Source organism: Chionomys nivalis, chromosome 6 (genome assembly GCF_950005125.1).
Source record: "Chionomys nivalis chromosome 6, mChiNiv1.1, whole genome shotgun sequence".
In the NCBI taxonomy this organism is placed as follows: Eukaryota; Metazoa; Chordata; class Mammalia; order Rodentia; family Cricetidae; genus Chionomys; species Chionomys nivalis.
The window spans coordinates 99,044,560-99,057,341 of NC_080091.1; the positions used below are offsets into that span (position 1 = coordinate 99,044,560).

General features: G+C 43.2%; 1 long non-coding RNA gene across 1 annotated transcript; it reads left to right on the plus strand.

The window, feature by feature from the left end:
* The first annotated feature begins 3,032 nt into the window (after positions 1-3,032).
* On the plus strand, positions 3,033-8,024 carry LOC130876113 (uncharacterized). The gene is made up of 3 exons (XR_009057275.1): positions 3,033-3,184; positions 6,422-6,460; positions 6,707-8,024. It is a non-coding gene; the product is annotated as an uncharacterized LOC130876113 (long non-coding RNA).
* The last annotated feature ends 4,758 nt before the right edge of the window (positions 8,025-12,782 follow it).

Sequence of the window (12,782 nt, forward strand, 5' to 3'; positions counted from 1 at the left end):
AAAGCATCCAGAGGTGTTTGTCTCCCCTTCCTGATTTTCACACTGGCTTCCTGGAGTCTAGAAATATCCTCTAGGACCATCGCCATCTCTCAGTTCTGCCAGCAATACACAGTGTTGTCAAAGGTGCCGTTTGCTAGGGCTGGAGATGTGGCCCAGTGGTTTACCATTAGGGACTGGAGACATAGCTCAGTGGTTTACCATTAGCAGGGACTATAGACGTGGCTCAGTGGTTTACCATTAGGAACTGGAGACGTGGCTCAGTGGTTTACCATTAGCAGGGACTGGAGATGTAGCTCAGTGGTTTACCATTAGCAAGGACTGGAGACGTAGCTCAGTGGTTTACCATTAACAGGGACTGGAGATGTGGCTCAGTGGTTTACCATTAACAGGGACTGGAGACGTGGCTCAGTGGTTTACCATTAGCAGGGACTAGAGACGTGGCTCAGTGGTGATGGAGGAGGGTCATCTTTTTATCTGTTGCTTTCATTGGTTAATTAATAAAGAAACGGTTTGGCCTCTGATAGGGTAGAATTAAGATAGGCGGAGTAAACAGAACAGAATGCTGGAAAAAAAAAAAGCTGAGTCAGGCAGTCGCCATGATTCTCCCACTCCAGACAGAGGCAGGTTAAGATCTTTCCTGGTAAGCCAGCTCATGGTGCTACACAGAATATTAGAAATGGGTTAGATCAATATGTAAGAGCTAGCCAATAAGAGGCTAAAACTAATGGGCCAGGCAGTGTTTAAAAGAATACAGTTTCCGTGTAATTATTTCGGGTAAAGCCATGCGGACTGCTGGGTGCCGGGGACACAGCCCTGCCACTCTTTTTTGGTTTTTGGTTTTTTTTTTTTTTTTTTTTTTTGGTTTTTTGAGACAGGGTTTCTCTGTGGTTTTTGGAGCCTGTCCTGGAACTAGCTCTTGTAGCCCAGGCTGGTCTCGAACTCACAGAGATCCATCTGCCTCTGCCTCCCAAGTGCTGGGATTAAAGGTGTGTGCCACCACCGCCCGGCTGAGATTTTCATCAAAGAAAATTATCAGAATATGGCAAGAGCCACAGATTTTTCTTTGAACTCTTATCAGAAAACATGAATTGTGGTCATTTCGCTGCAGACAATGTAACATTAAATGGCAAGAATAATACAGCATCTCTAAAATACAGGAAACATCATGCAGTATAGTTAGGAGGAATAGCGATCATTTTCTCCTTGCTCTTATCAAATATCCAGCAAGAAATGACTTGGGAAGGGTTTATTTAGATTCCCAGTTTGAAGGACACTACTCTGAGGAGGGAGAGGCATGGCAGTAGGCCGCTCCCTGGTGCTAGTGTGTGGCCGTTACCTCTCATTCCAGAAGGCAGGAGACGAGACTGAAGCCTCCGTGTACATCAGCTCACGTCCTCCGGCCGCCCTTGGCCCCTAAATGTTCTCAGCTCCACAGCCGCCACTGCGGCTGGTGAGTCTGTGAAGAGCACTTCACGGTCATGCCGTCACAGGTCAGAAAGCAACAGTTGCTACTGGACGCTATTTTAAGCTAAGGTACAACAAGCTGGATGTGTACCCAGCTAAAATCCTAGTACTCATGAATTTAAAGGCCAGCCTGGGCTACACGGGCCTTTTCTGAAAACATACGCAGGAGGTATACACACTGGTAATGTGAAAAAATTAAGCTGTTTTTTTTTTTTGTTGTTGTTGTTGTTGTTTAGTATTTAGTTTTTCAAGACAGCGTTTCTTGGTGTAACCCTGCCTGCCCTGGAACTTACTTTGTAGATCAGGTTAAACTCATGAGCCCCTGCCCGGCACTTGCCTGAGGTTAAGCTGTTTTTAAAACAGTATATGAGACTATATAAAGTGATATTAAGGCCTTTATGTATTAATGTTTGAAATTGGAATGTGTTTAAGTCCTTACATCCCTCTGACAGTCTTAGCATATTGTCCTGTTTGCACATCCAGACTTGGTCTCAAATCTTTAGCTATCACCTTTAAGACCACACAGGCACTAACATCCAACCTTGGGGAATAGGGCTTAGTAGCTAGTCAGAAAATACAAAAATAATAATAATAATAATAATAATAATAATAATAATAAAAGATAAATTATATTAAGCTGTTGTCATAACAGAGAAAAGTTCAGGTGCCAGGGGGCGGGTGTGTGGTGTGTAGCATATGTAGACCTCTGCTTTCAATTCCCATACTACATACGGCCAGGCATGGCTGTGCATGCCTGTGATCCCAGCACCTCACAGCAAGCCTGAGAGTTGCGCAGGACACACAAGACCCGACCTCAAAGTGCTCCAGCACTAAGGACACTTAAGCTTGGTGAGTGTTCCAAACCGCATCTCAGTATTCACCTCGGCAGGAAACATACAAGAACTTAAAGCCTGCATCTTAGTGAACTCTTCGATGCTGTAGGTTGCAGGACATAGGGGTCCACACTCTGCCACTTGCAATCCCAGTGACGGAAGGCGGAGGCTCTGGGCATACTGCTGCAAATCCAAAGCCTGCTTGGTCTGTGGAGCAAGTTCCAGGTAGCAGCCCTGCCTCCAAAGCAGAATCACCAAGGTTCTGTGTAAGTGTACACTAATGCACACCAGTCTTTGAGAAAGTCTCTCACTGAAACTGGAGCTCACAGGCTGGCTAGGCTGGCCAGCTTAGTGGGCCCCTGCAATCCGCCTGTCTCTCCCTCACCTGCCACCGCATCTCTGGGGGTCCAAGCGTGAGCCACCATGTGTGGGGGAGAGGGGACTGCTGGAGATTTAAACTCAGGTTCTCATCCTTAAACACTGACATCTCCATCAAAGCATATGGCAGTTTGAAAGCATTAACCCCAAGTGCAAAGAAACCAACAAGTCTGAGAGCTGGGATTCTGACATACAAGGCGGCAGTCACTAATATACAGTTCAGAGGTTGGGGACAGAGCAGCTTGTTAGCTAGAAGAATCTAATCATTCATAAAAGAAATATCTTTGAGTGTAACTAATTCATGGGAAAACCCAGAGCATTTTAGTTGCTGAAACAAGATACCAAAGCGGGTGGAGGAAAAGCCATGCACAGTTCTACAATAAAGTGAAATGTGTCCTTGCAGATCCGAGAACTCACAAATGGAGCAATGTGTATTTTAGCCAACCTGAGCTTCGGGTGACCTGTGGTTAGTGCTAAGGGGACTCCATATAAGGAGAAATTTGCGCAAGGTGAGTTTCAGATCTTTTGTGCTCTTTATTTGGACAATGACACTGTGTAGGGAGTGGGCATCTGTTTTGGAGGTGTCTCATCCCAGAACCAGATTTTAGGATTCAGGATATTGGCAAAGTCACACCCCTTACTGAAGTGAGGGTATGGGGCCAAGTTACTGTTGAGGAGAGGAACCAGAAATCTTGACATTGCTCTCCTAGTTGGGACACATAGGATGCAATGTACCACCCCAACAATGAAAGTGTGAAAGACTTTCTTCCAAGGAGCCGCCCAAGTCCAGGGCCAGGGTTATGAGTTATGCAGGTACCTGACTGCATAGCGCACTCCAAATGCAGATACCCACAAGTATAGCAGGTCTCAAGTGTGACGCGAACTGTTTGTAAATGGTTGGGGCATGGAGATTCATTCTGTGATTCTGTGAGTGACAGAAGCGCTCTACAAAGCCTCATTTGCAGACTCTACCCAAAGTTCCACTGTGCCAGGCAGCATTTCTCAGGAGAGTCGTAGGCTACCGTGTTCATTCTTTTCTGCACCAAACCCAAAAGGAGCAGGAATGGGGACATTTTTCATATTTTTCTTTTTTCCTCCTTCTTGTAGGAGTGAGATTCAACTCAGGGCCTTGTGCATGTGAGACAAATGCTCTGTCACAGAGCTGTACCCAAATCAGTTTTCTGTGTACATATCAAACATCTGTAGCTTATCAGGCTACCTCCCTTGACTATGGTGCAAATGGCCAATAAGAGACCTGTTTAGCATCTCACAGAAGAGTAAGCCCTAAACACCAGGAAGGGAAGTATATGCGTCTGAGAAAGTCAGCATCAACCTTTGTGGGTCCATTAGCTGTAACCTCTGTCAAACTTTAAGCTAAGTAAGAAAACACAGAGGATTTGGATTGGAATTTGGGTACACTCTAACCTCGGCTCTCTTGGTGTATTAGTGATGGAGGAGGGGTCATCTTTCTATCTGTTGCTTTCATTGGTTAATTAATAAAGAAAACTGCCTAGGCCCATTTGATAGGCCAACCCTTAGGTGGGTGGAGTTAACAGAACAGAATGCTGGGAGAAAAAAGCCGAGTCAGTCAGTCCCCATGATTCTCTCACTCCAGACAGATGCAGGTTAAGATCTTTCCTGGTAAGCCAGCTCGTGGTGCTACACAGAATATTAGAAATGGGTTAATCAAAGATGTGAGAATTAGCCAATAAGAGGCTAAAACTAATGGGCCAGGCAGTGTTTAAAAGAATACAATTTCCGTGTAATTATTTCAGGGCATAGGCTAGCCATGCGGGCGGCTGGGTGCAGGGGATGCAGCCGCGCCGCTCGTATTTCAACATATTAGTCCGGTGTTCTTTGCTATACTGAAATATTCAGTCAGGCTGCTCTATTTAACTTACAGATTTAGAGGCTAAAAGGCCAAGGTCAGGCAGCCTCATATATGGGCCTTTGGAGAGACTGTTGGCATGTGGCATTATGGCAGGTATATGACATGGAGGAGGAAGAGATCACACCATAAGACAGCAAACCAGACAGTGAGTGGGGTCCCATGAGAACTATCTTAATCCCTCCCAAAGGCAGCACCCTCCATGATAAAGTGCCACCTCACATACCACATTGTCAAGGACCAGGTTTTCAATAATGACCCCTAGGGGGAACTTTCAATCCATAGCTCAACCACAATTCAGTTTCTCTCTCATCTGCCTCAGGCTTCGTATTTTAAATGAGAATAAAACTTCTCTCACCACATTGCTATGATAAAAAGATAATAGACATAAAATAGTGTGGAAATTGTAGTTGTTAGGGTACTGTGCCACTGGTCCTCTATCATGTTTGTTCTTCCTTTCCATAGTACAGTTCTTTATGATTTATTTCTATTTTCTGACTATGAGTGTTTGGCAGCAGATGTGTCTGTGCATTGAGTGTGTCTGATGTCCATGGAAATGAGAAATGGACATTAGATCTGGATTAGTGGATGTGACAGAGAAGGAAATGCACATCCTCTTGAGCCTAACCCTCAGCGCCAGATTCAGGATTTGATAGGCCAAGAGCATGTATGTTTCATAGCTGACTCTTCAGTTGGTCTTGGTCTTCCTGGCACCCATATGAGAAGTATAAAGACCGACAATGAAGAATGGCTAACTCTGAGAGAATTGGAAATTAAAAGGGGATATGAAAAATACGAAAAATGGAATAGAAGGATTCATTGCAATGGACGCCGTCTTCAAGATCTGATAAAGGCATGCTGGTGGCAGATCTCTCCATGTTTCCTGGGTGAGATGGTGAAATAATGGATACCTGCGTTACAAGATTGTCCCACAGTTCTTCTCCCAGGTCGTTGTGTCACACTTGTTCTTCAACAGCTGAGTATCATGGGTCAGACCTGTAATCCCAGCACTTGGGGATGCTGAGACAGGAGATTGCTCAGAGATCAAGGATGGCTTATACTCTGTAGTGAGTTCCAGGAGATGTCACAGAGTGAGGCCTGCCTCAACTCCACCGACACAAAAATAAAAGTAAAAGAAGAGAAATCATTTTGAAATAAGTTCTTAGTTCTTCACTTTTATCAACCTTGTAAACTGGGAAAACCAGGAGGTTTCCTTGGTAGCTGAATCTATTTCTTATGATGTAGGGTACACAGATCTTTCTGGAATGTGTCTCAGATGGCCTATCCCTGTGTCATCCTCTCAATAAAGGACAAAAGTTTTCTCATTGAGTATTGGCTGAGCTGCATCTAAAGCATGGGGAGTACAGGTGTGAGCCCCTGGTCAGGGCAAGGCTGCACCTTCATACCCTACCTGCAGTTACTACTGTGGAGGAGAGGAGTCTGTAGGAAATGATGCTGCAGCTAAGGGGTGGGATGGCTATTTCTGGCCTTAGGACTAAAAACCATGTCGTGGAACAGTCTTCCCTGAGCTGGGTCATGGAGGACAGTTCTGACAATGTGTACAATGCAGCTATCTACACAGGGAAAGAAGAGTATGAGAAACCAGCCCTCATTGTGTCTGGAAGCTGTGGGTGATCAAGTGGCTTCCCTTGTTTGAGCTCATGTGAAAATCACCAGGACAGGAAAAGGGGATCTAAATGTTTCCTTGACTCATTGTGGGGCACATGGGGAGTAGTTTCGATGAAGACAGTTTGTATTTAACAAGGGTACATACAGACAAAAATATCGAGAAGGTGGTTAGAAATACCTCACAAACTAAACGCAAAGACTCTCCCATCATTAACTCTCTGTCTTTCAGGAAGGACATCTACCAGACCCACCTAGGATAAGGGGACAGGTAATTATTCTGTTCTGAGGTCTCAGACTATTGTCTATAAATTGTTTGTCTTCCATCTCTGTGCCTTTGTAAGTTTGAAAACTGACAAATTTGTGTTTGATCAAATTTGATTTATTCTGTGGTGCTTATATAGTTGTGATTTCACAAGCATAAGAGGCCAGGGCTGCTTTGAGCATCAAAATACTTGAGATACAGGTGGGAACAAACATTGGGAGCCATCAAATAAATGATCTCTTCTGCTTTCAGAGGGAAAACCCAACAAGCCCAGAGTGAACAAAGAAGAACATAACTGCCCTGTGACCTTCTGCCATGATGTCTGAGGCCCTCATCTGAAAATTGTTAGTTGTTCATCTCTGGCATGTTCCTTTTAAAATTCAGTGATAATAAAAATGGATTTTATCATATGGCAACAACCCATGTAATGGAACTTGTCTAAGAAGAATCATATGGTATCGTGTATGGAGATAGAATCTGTTAACATCTGCCACAAGTGAATTATGACAGTGAGATCCTTGATTGAAGCTACCAGTCATACCAAAAGAGCTTCTAACCTATTGTCTCACCCCAGAATAACTGAAGCTGCCTGTCACATAGAAGCTTTTAATTCACCATCTTACCCAATAAACATGGAAGCCATCTACCACCAGAATACCTTTATCAGATCTTGAAGACGGCATTTATTGCAATGAATACTTCTTTTCCGTTTCTCTGATTTTTCATATCCACCTTCAATTTCAAATTCTCTCACAGTTAGCCACTCTCCATTGTCGGTCTTTATACTTTTCATATGGGTGTCAGTAAGATCAAGGTCAGCTAAAGAGCCAGCTATGTAAAAACATGCTCTTGCTCATAATATCTTGGATCTGGGGCTGAGAGTTAGGCTCAGGAGGATGTGCATTTCCTTCTCAGTTATCAGAGGCCACACACCCATCCTGATAGGCAAGGACAGAGAATGACTACCACTGATGTTATTCTTTATGCTTTTCCTAAAAAGAATTCGTCTATTTTCTGTGTATTGTTGTTTTGTCTGTCAGAGTGTCTGGGTACACAATCTTTCCTTATTGTCCACAGAAGCCAGAAAAATGGCACTGAATCTCCTGGAACTGTAGGAATAGATGGTTGTGAGCCAAGTGTAGTTGCTGAAAATTGAACCTGGGTCCTCTGTCGTTAAGCACCCGGACTGTTCTTCCAAAGTTTTCTCTCCAGCCTTTGACATTACCTTTAAAAGCATTCTACTGTAATGTTAAAAGATTGTCAAAAGGAATGACTCTAAAATGTGACCAGGATTCGCACTCTTTCTTTTCCTGTGACCCAGTGTTGATGTACTTTGCATTTCAGAAATGTGAGTGAGGGCAGAAAATTTCCTGCTGGAGTTACCAGTTTTAAGATCACTTTTCTTACAGATTTTTAATCATACTCAATTTTTTAAAGAATAGTTTTAAAAATATTTAAATTTGTGAGGCTGTGTGACATTTGTGCTAATAAAATGTTTCATGTAGTAATGATAATAGCTTTAAGTAATAATTTAAATTCTCATCTCAGGACTTACAGATTGTTCATGAGATACGGGTTAAAATCTCTATAATTTATAACAAAATTTGGCTTGAAGCAAATGAATAAAGACTTATACTAAAATTTCCATACATCATTGGTATATATATATATTTCAACTCCTACTTAAAATGCATATACACATATATGACTTAAATTTAACTATATAAGAGCTTATTTAATTACACATATATGTGCTTATAATTAAGATGCAAATATTTTTACAATTATATTTGTAAAGTATAAAGGGTCTGGGTACACCATCTGTGGGGGGTTGCAAGGATTGAGACATGGAGGGAGGCTGGAATGCTGAAGGAAGAACAACCTTAATTTTGCCCCAAGCTAGAGCCTTTTTATACCTTTAGGCTGACCAGAAATGCTGAGCAGCCACAAATCAAGATCAGGGCAGAAGGCCAGAAGAACACAAACATCCTTGTTTATTTCAAGGAAGCTTAGCCATAGTTCAGGGGGAGGAGGGCAGCCAGATCACAACCTGTGTGTCCCATGAATCCTCAGTGTCTGTCCTCCTCAGCCGCACAGCCTTTACCTCATAGTCCCAAGGCATGTTTGGGCATCATTCAGCTGTGTCAGGGGCCCCCATGCTGCCAAAACATAGATGAAGAGAAACAGGTTACATTATAAGAGCTCGTGAGAAATGAGCCTAAGCTTAGGCTCAGTGACAACCAATGAGAAGTCATTTTGCCAGAGCAGTATTCATTTCCAGCTATATTCTAAATCTTACCCTCATCTTGTTTATGTTTTTGTTGCCATTAAAACACCATGAGCAGAGCAACTTAGAGAAGAGAAAGTCTAGTTGGGGTGGCTTACTTCCAGAATAGGAAATGTTAAAGGCCAGACCCACGCCTCACCTACTTGCATTAGTCATCTACTTCTACTGCTTCCATCTGATTGATCACACTCCTGAACTGACCTAGTAGGACAGAGCCCAGCTCTTCTCAACCGCACAGACTGGGAAAAGGTCAGCAACAGACAGGCATCCAATTTGGGCTTTAATGTTTTAAAACTAGATTTCATTTCCCACAGAGGTTTTCAGAGTGGGAATTAGGGAGACCCGGGAGGGGTGAAGGGTTGAGAGATCACTTTGGCTGACCTCTAGTGGACGCTACACAACACTGCAGAGAAGGCTGTGATTATTCCTCCAGCTCAGATGCTGCAAGGGGGTAAACTGTTTCTGGCCAGAGTAAATACCCTCACTGGAAACTGAGGAACCCTGCAGAGAGCCTGCAATCAGCAGGAGTGTGCTGCATTCTAATAATCTGAAGAATACAAATTCATCTCTAAATGTGATATTCTTGAAGGAAAATAAAGAGGCAGAGAACACCTTGTCCTTCACAATTGACCTCCCACTTCTAGGTTTGGGGATACCATGGAAATATTATGTGGGGACACATAACCTAAGGAATGAGATACTTAGACTACACTAGAGATCCCCAGAAGACTAATAACCAAGCATATTGTTGCCTGGGCAATTCCTAGTGATTAACTAACTCGATACTCTGAACTTTCTTTCCCTGGCTATGGTTGGGAGCCTTGCCAAATGAACAAAAACCCAAAGAGTTCAGAGATCCTAAACTTGTGGTTGCCAGGAATCGAACTTCTGACCTTTGGAAGGGTAGCCAATGCTCTTAACCACTGAATATTCTCTCCAGCTTTTCTTTCTGTAGCCAAAAGAGGGCAAAAGACCTCATTAAAGATGGTTGTGAGCCGTTATGTGGTTTCCTGGAATTGAATTCAGGACGTTGGAGGAGCAGGCAATGCTCTTAAACACTGATCCATCTATCCAGCACCCTTTTCCACTTCTTTAACTAAACCAGGTTTACATGATGTGGTGTGTGGATCACATCTGTATTCCCCTAACATGTGGAGTACCGAGGTCTCCATGGACATATTGAGCATTTGTGTACCTCATATAGGAGGTCTAGATAAGTGTTTTCTCCGGCTTTAAATTGGTTAACCTTTTGCTGGTGTTTGTAGTCCTTTGTATGTCTTGATGTGAGTTCTTTTTCAGGCAAATGAACTTGCCAGTATTTTCTTCTTCTGGCCATCTTGACTTATTCTCCTTGGTGGTGTCTCTGAAGCACGCTGGCTCACGGTGATGAAGCTGTTAGGCTTTAATCTTCTAACACAAAGTTCTGCCTGATGCAGTCACAACAACGTGTGCCCATGTCCTTTTCCTAGAATTTGCACAACGCATTTCATACTTTTAATGTTGCATTCTGAGTGAATTTTATTGGTGGTGTTTCATAGTCACCAGCACTTGTTATTTTCTCACAAGGGGATACCAAATTGCCCCAGAGCCATTTCTTGTTGGAAAAAAAATTGTCCTGGAACTAGCTCTTATGAACAAGGCTTGCCTGGACCTCATTGAGATTCGCCTGCCTCTGTGTGCTGGGAAAAAAGGTGTGCCCCAACACAGCTAAAAATATGGTTCTTAAAAATGATTTTGCCATTATGTGGTTGCCAGGAATCCAACTTTTGACCTTTGGAAGGGCAGACAGTGCTCTTAACCACTGAGCTATCTCTCCAGCTCTTCTTTCTGGAGCCAAATGAGGGCACAAGACCTCATTGCAGATGGTTGTGAGCCATTATGTGTTTGCATGGAATTGAATTCACGGAGTTGTAAGGGCAGGCAATGCTCTTAACCACTGAGGCATCTCTCCATCCCCTTTTTCCACTTCTTTAACTAAACCAGGTTTCGTCGGTGTGGTGTGTGGATCACATCTGCCTTCCCCTAAGATGTGGGGCACAGGGGTCTCCATGGACATATTGTCCGTTCTTGTACCTCATAGAGGCAGTCTGGAGAATTTTTTCTCTGGCTTTAAATTGGTTAAACTTTTTCTGGTGTTTGTAGTCCTTTGTATGTCTGGAATGTGAGCTTTTCTATAGGCACATGAACGTGTCATTAATTTCTTCTTCTACCCATCTTACCTTACTTTCTTTGGTGGTTTATCTGAAGCACGAATGCTCATAGTGATGATTCTCTTAGGCTTTAATCTCCCAACACAAATTTGGCCTGATCCAGTCACAACAACGTGTGCCCATGTCCTTTCCCTAGAAGTTGCACATCTCATTTCATACTTTTAATGTTGCATTCTGAGTGAATTTTATTGGTGCTGTTTCATAGTCACCAGCACTTGTTATTTTTTCACGAGGGGATACCAAATTGCACCAGAAGCATTTCTTGTTGGAAAAAAATTGTCCTGGAACTAGCTCTTATAAACCAGGCTCGCCTGGACCTCATTGAGATTCGCCTGCCTCTGAGTGCTGGGATTAAAAGTGTGCACAACCACAGCTAAAAATATTGTTCTTAAAAATGATTTTGCCATTAGTGGTTGCCAAGAATTGAACTTCTGACCTTTGGTAGGGCAGACAGTGCTCTTAACCGCTGAGCTATACCTCCAGCTCTTCTTTCTGTAGCCAAAAGAGGGCACAAGACCTCATTGCAGATAGCTGTGAGCCATTATGTGGTTGCTTGGAATTGAAATCAGAAGGTTGTAAGAGCAGGCAATGCTCTTAACCCCTGAGCCATTTCTCCAGCCGCTTTTTCCACTTCATTAATTAAACCAGGTTTACTCTTGTTTAGGTTTTTGTTGCTGTGAAATCACCATGAGCATGGTAATTTAGAGAAAAGAAAGTCTAGTAGGTGCTGGCTTACTTCCAGAATAGGATATGTTAAAGGCCAGACCCACTCCTCACCTACTTGCATTAGTCATCTACTTCTACTGCTTCCATCTGATTGATCACACTCCTGAACTCACCTAGTAGGACAGAGCCCAGCTCTTCTCAACCGCACAGACTGGGAAAAGGTCAGCAACAGACAGGCATCCAATTTGGGCTTTAATGTTTTAAAACTAGATTTCATTTCCCACAGAGGTTTTCAGAGTGGGAATTAGGGAGAGCCGGGAGGGGTGAAGGGATAAGAGATCACTTTGGCTGACCTCTAGTGGACTCTACACCACACTGCAGAGAAGGCTGTGATTATTCCTCCAGCTCAGATGCTGCAAGGGGGTAAACTGTTTCTGGCCAGAGTAAATACCCTCACTGGAAACTGAGGAACCCTGCAGAGAGCCTGCAATCAGCAGGAGTGTGCTGCATTCTAATAATCTGAAGAATACAAATTCATCTCTAAATGTGATATTCTTGAAGGAAAATAAAGAGGCAGAGAACACCTTGTCCTTCACAATTGACCTCCCACTTCTAGGTTTGGGGATACCATGGAAATATTATGTGGTGACACATAACCTAAAGAATGAGATACTTAGACTACACTAGAGATCCCCAGAAGACTAATAACCAAGCATATTGTTGCCTGGGCAATTCCTAGTGATTAACTAACTCGATACTCTGAACTTTCTTTCCCTGGCTATGGTTGGGAGCCTTGCCAAATGAACAAAAACCCAAAGAGTTCAGAGATCCTAAACTTGTGGTTGCCAGGAATCGAACTTCTGACCTTTGGAAGGGTAGCCAGTGCTCTTAACCACTGAATATTCTCTCCAGCTTTTCTTTCTGTAGCCAAAAGAGGGCAAAAGACCACATTAAAGATGGTTGTGAGCTGTTATTTGGTTGCCTGGAATTGAATTCAGGATGTTGGAGGAGCAGGCAATGCTCTTAAACACTGATCCATCTATACAGCCCCTTTTTCCACTTCTTTAACTAAACCAGGTTTACACGATGTGGTGTGTAGATCACATCTGTATTCCCCTAACATGTGGAGTACCAGGGTCTCCATGGACCTACTGACTGTTTGTGT